We start from the raw sequence: 6000 nt of genomic DNA on the forward strand, positions 1-6000 counted from the left end.
TGAGGGAGCATGTTTCTACAAAATCCAGCAAAAGAAGAATGTACCTGAGAGATGGTGATGGAGAGCAAAGTTGTTTACCACTCTGTTGGCAAAAGCCTTGATTATATTCTCACTGTTTGCATAATTTCCCCCTTTTTTACTGTATTTATGATGGTGCTGTTTCTCCCTCTACCCTGTTTTCATCAGTACAATCCCAGCTGTGTTTTTTTCTTTCTCTGCCATTACATCCAGTGCACTGATAGTTCCCACCTGGGCCAGCAGTTTGTGTCGGGAAGTGAGTGCCCTGCTCTGCGATGCCACCCTGGATGCCAGCCCTGGTGTTGCCATCCTAGAGCAACTCAACATCTCAGGCTTGGGATGGCAACAGCAGAGAGTGGTTGTTTTGTCTTGCAGGGTATAGGAACTTCAGCAACATCCCTGAAAAAGAAAGACGTGATCTGAATAAGTAAAAACATCTACAAGGGAGGCAAATTATGTTATTCGCGTGCAATTACAGCAGTTCCTGAATTCCAGCTGCATGGCTGAATGAATACCCATCCCATTTTCTCACATTTACATTTTTATGCTGTTTTTGATTATTTCTTAAGGATGCAAATCATTAGGAAACAGCAAATAACTGGGAGTTCTGTTCAAACTTTCTGAGAACAGTGTCATGTTGAGATTTGGGGATTTCAGAGAAGATGAGAAGAACAGCCAAAGACAAGTACACGATTTCTCCAGTGATGTAAACAAACCTGTAGCTTCTGCCTCCCAGGGAGGGGAGCTTCTTCTCTGTCAGCACGGGCTCTTTCACTTGACTGAGCTTGGGGCTGGGGCATGTGCAGGAACCTTAAGTAACTTCTTCAGGGCTGCTCTTCACTTCAAGCAAGATAGAACATGTCTGGAGCTATCAGTAAAGAGATGTGTTCATGTATCCTGAGTGGGTTGCTTCTCAATGGCTTAGAATCCTTTACAAAAATCTTATCTAATGTCAGGAGTGTGGGAGGGGTCTCTTTGGCTGATTATAGGAAAAGCAAATATGATGGTTGTGCAAATAGTCACAGTTACTTTCTGCAAAGTAATTTATCCTCAGCAATGCCTCTGTTCACCATCCACTGAAGAGACTGAAGCTGATCCCTCTGATCCATTTGGGATGTATTTGCAGAAATAAATAATCTCATTCCTAAAATATGCAGAAGCAGGGGATTAGACTGAAAATTCAAACTCCTCTGTATGGGCTAGCCCTCATCCTACAGGAGTCAGAAGTCCTGATTTCAGAATGTTACATAAATATATGTCTGGTTTATATTTTCTTCAGATGGTACAGCTTCATGAATTTTTGGTGTTGAAGGCAATTAGATGTGTGACCAGGCACAGCTGTTTTCCATCGGTAGCTAAAGAATATCTCATCCATCAGGAGAGACAGCACTGCTTTGCATGTTCACAGCTGAAGAGATACAGAGACAGTGGAGGAGGTCAGGTGGTGCTGCTGTTTCCTTCTCAATTTCCCTTCCTGGGGAGGTGAGGATGGTGAAAGAGCACAGAAAGATCATGAATATCAAATGATACTCTCAGTAAGACGTGGATCACCACAGGTTGCTGATGATCCAGGGTCTGTGACTATGGGCTGCCTTTAGAGCAGTTGGATTCTCTTAGGGGATGTCATCTTTGATGCTCCTCAAACTACTGAACCAGTCAGAGGAGAGAGAGAGGACACCTTTTCCTGCCTTTGTGCCAAGCTGCTGCTGTTGTGCTTTTCAGCTGAGAAGGATGCAAAGTTTGGGGCATCTGGGAACACGTGTTTGGACACAGAGATCTAGAATGGTTACATGGATCACTGTGGAACAGATCTAGTCCTCATTCAGCTTGTTGAAATCACAGAAGAGAGCCGTTCTCAACAGGGACTGGGCTAATCCTTTTTCCTGTTTGTGTCAAACAGTCCTTGCTCATTAAAAACTGGAATTTCTTCTTGCTTGAAACAAGTAAGTCAGCATGGGCTGCTTACCCAGTTCCAACTCTGACTGCTGAGAAAGTCATTATTTATTTTTTGCAGGTTAAGAAACATTATTTATGCTAACCTTTTTTTCTTTTGAATTCTTTTCTACAGATGCCTTCCAGAAATCTTTGGATGTTCGATATGTTACTATAGATATATAGTAGAATTTTGACAGCTTTCCTATTGCTCAAAACCTAAGGTTCCCTACAGAGACCTTTTCTTCACTGTAGCCTTATTGCCAAGTTGTCAGAGCATTAATTAAACCAGAAGAATAAGGCATTGCATGTAATTTCCTATACTGGATGCCTTCATGTCAGGGACATATCTCCATGGTAAGAACCTGTATATAAACAAAAAATAAGCCTGGCAATGTTACAAAAGCTCATACAGGCTTTTAAGTGAGAAACATGGCAAAAGAAAATACAGAGTTTAAAACAAAGTATTTCTTGGGAAAATGAAGACTGCTGAATACTGCAGTCATTAAGAACAAATGTGATAATTTTGTTTGGCTATTTGGAGTATTCCTATGCTACTTTTAATCTCCATATTTTAGGTATTTTTTGGCTCAAATCTAAAAAGTTTTCTTACTCTAAACCCCCCCTCATTTATTATAGGTAGATTTACTGTTCCTTAGTGGGATTATGGATTCTCTGTACAAGCGCATAAGATTATGTATAGTAAAACTTTATTCCTTATAAACTGCTAATAATTTGCATACTTTTCATTTTGCTGCATGGATCAAAATGCCTTCATACACTATACATCACATCTCAATTTGACATGCATTTACTCTGCCATTTAGAAGTCAGAAATACAGCACACATGTTGATGTTTTTCCTGCAATAAAATGAATAGATGCTCAAACTATAATTGCAATCCACTCTTTGCTAAACCTACAGGCAGAGCCAAAACACTACAGAAAAAGTATTTTTCATTTTTTTCCTCATATTTTCAGGGCTGTGTGTTTTTGTGACTCTTCAAAAAATAAATTTGATCATTTGCTGCCACACGGAAAGAAAAAAAAATTTCAAGAGCTGAAAGGAGAAAACTGTGTTTTAGGAATTACAAAATGAAGGGGATAAAACTGTCTGGAGGATAAAACTGCTGTGTGTACACAGGGTCATCCCTTTCTTCTTGCCATTCAGAGCAGTTCCTGGGGCGTTGCATACAGAGACTCTCCCTGAAGGGGAGCGCTGCAGCTGTTGGTACCTGGCTGTGCCACTGAGAATTGGGGCCAGCAGAGGGACATCCATCACTTACAGGCCTGGTTCTGGTTCTGGGCCTGGCCAGGAGCGCAGGAGTGAAAACTTCTGTGCCACTGAAAAGGGACTTGGAGAGCACTGGTAGTGTCTTGTCAGCCAGACACACTGGCAGTCTCTCAACATGTTATTTGAAACATTTTCAGGCTTGCAAAGTCCTTGTTCTTGTGAGTTAGCTCAGCTCCATGCATGTGTTTCTGGGCTGGAGCTGTGTGGCTGCTCCATACCAGCCTTCACTCCTCCTCCAGGAGCTCCATGTCCAAGGTGGGCAGTGTGGCCAGAGGTCTTGGTGTCTCTGGGGTGACTGTGTTGTTGTAGGCGGTAGGTGGAGTGGCTGTGCTGCCAGGAGCTGCCTGTAGCAGCATATGTAGTATGTTCCTCTTGGTGTCTTTGTAGAATCACAGACTGTGCTGAGTTGGAAGGGGCCCATCAGGATCCTTGAGTCCAACTTCCTGCACAGCCCTGCACATTCACACCCTGTGCCTGAGAGCATTGTCCAAACACTAGAAATCTGTCAGGCTTGGAGGTGTGACCACTGCCCTGGGGAGCCTGTTCAGTGCCCAGCCACCCTCTTTGGTGAAAAACTTTTTCCTGTTAGCCAGCCTAAACCTCCCCCAGCACAACTTCAGGCCATTCCTGTGGGTCCTGTCACTGTCACCACAGAGCAGAGATCAGGGTCTGCCCCTCCTCTTCCCCTCATGAGGAAGCTGTAACTGCAGTGAGGTCTGCCCTCAGTCTCCTCCAGGCTGAACAGACCCAGTGACCTCAGCCACTCCTCACAGAGCTTCCCCTTCTTGCCTGCCTGTCCCTGGTGTTCTGGGAGGGTGTGCAGCAGCACAGTGTGGGTGCCAGTCTCTGAGCTACTCTTCAGCAGAGCAGTTTCACCCTTTGCTGCTCTGATCCTGCACAAACCCTTCCCCATAAATCCTGTAAGACACCTGGCTGGCTGTTGGCTGGGGAGTCCATGCCCAGGTATTTTACATCTCAAGCAGCCTATGAAGCTGTACTGGGACCCCAACTGTGACTCAAGCACACCCTGAGGGTTTGGGGCCAGCCCTTCAGGGGTGGGTGAGAGGTCTCCTTCAGCTTGAAGTGTCACCCCTTCAGACACTCTGGGGTAGTCAGGAGCTCAGTTTAGTGCTGGGGACCCCAGGCACAAGCAGAGAGAGTTAAAGTTCTACAGTGCTGGGCCATTCTCACCACCTCCTCTGAAGTGTGAGAGTAAGAGCATGAGCCTCCTGTGTAGAAGCAGATTTTCAGCACAGTTTCTGCCATGGGATGAGTTTCCCTGTGCCTGTCCTCAGAGCTGTGTCTGCCAGCAGGATGCACAGGGCCTTGTGTTCCTCTGCACAGGACCTGGCCACTGCCTTGTCCTCCCTGGCTCCTGCCCTGCCATCCCCTCTGCTAAAGCATCCCCAATATGACTCAAACACTTGGATTCTTTCTCTTCAAAAAACAGTCTTTAAAAATTATTCTTTAAATTTTCTGGTAAATAGAGTTAATGCCCTAAGAGAGGAACACTTTAGGTTGCTTAGCTGAGAGTATCTTTTATTCATGAGCTGCATACACCATACATTCACCCCCTCACTCAAGTCTCAAGCATTATTTCAGGCAGAAGAAAGCACATCTTTAGCATTGTAGGCTTTTGAACAATCTGAAAATGTGTAATGAAGTGGCAACACATCTCAGAGGCAATAATGTGCTGAAACATTACAAGCTAGTTAGTGGGCATTTTAAAGCTCTAACTTGTAACCAACAGAACTTTGTTATTAAATACGTCTATGTACACAGAACTTTTCTCCTTCTCCCTATGTATATTGAGTGAATCCTAAATTATAAACTGCATCAGTGCTTTTTCTCATAAACTGCTTGGTTTTTAGCTTACAAGGTCCTTAACATAATTTTCTCTAGTACATCCAGTAATTTCCTTTCTTTTCTGGGTGTCCCAAAGAGAGGCATACAAGAGTTCATAAATCTAGTGCAAACTTATAGCCTGCTGTTTCGCCTCTCAGAATTATTTTTTAAAACACAGGTGAAATATAAAGCCTGGGGAGTGCAAAGGTTGGTCTCTTCATTAATTTAACACTTGTCTTTGTGGGAAAATAAAGCACAGATGAAAAGTCTGTAGGAAGACCTGCTGGTTCAGTCCAGGGTTTGGCTACTAAGCGTATTTGGTTATCAGAAGGATTAGTTCATTGTTGCTGAAATTTTAGCTTTGATCTCTCATTAGGAGTTTTTTAAATTCTGAGGATTAATTGCGTTTGAGGTGAAGATCCAAAGAATTTTTCTGACTCCAGTGGGTTTTGAAGGAGGCCACCTGAGGTAAATGATAGAAAAGCCCACCTTTGCATCTTGATCCCCGGAAATAGAATTGACCTTTTCACAGCTCAATTATGGATCAGTTTGTATAAATATATCTTAATGTTTGACCCCAATCTCCTTTGTGTGCCCTGGTGCAGTTGGCCTGTGAATACTGTGGTCTCCTATCAGCAAAAGGAGACAAGATATTTGCTCAGATGTTCAGAGTCAACAGCCCAGCAGAGATGGCCCCAGCTGAGGCTCTAACTCGGGCAGGTTGAAAAGCTTGGACCAGCTGTGTGGAGCTGAGCAAAGCTTTCTGCTTGTCCCCTGTGGTACTCAGCTGCCAATAGTCCAAATTTTGCATTAGCAGTACTTCATAGCTCTATGGAATTTGAAGGTGGCGTTTCTCTTCCTGCTGTAGTTTCCTCATCATAGATAAGGCAGCCTCCTGTGCCCAACAACTGT

Source organism: Zonotrichia leucophrys, chromosome 1A (assembly GCF_028769735.1).
Source record: "Zonotrichia leucophrys gambelii isolate GWCS_2022_RI chromosome 1A, RI_Zleu_2.0, whole genome shotgun sequence".
NCBI lineage: Eukaryota > Metazoa > Chordata > Aves > Passeriformes > Passerellidae > Zonotrichia > Zonotrichia leucophrys.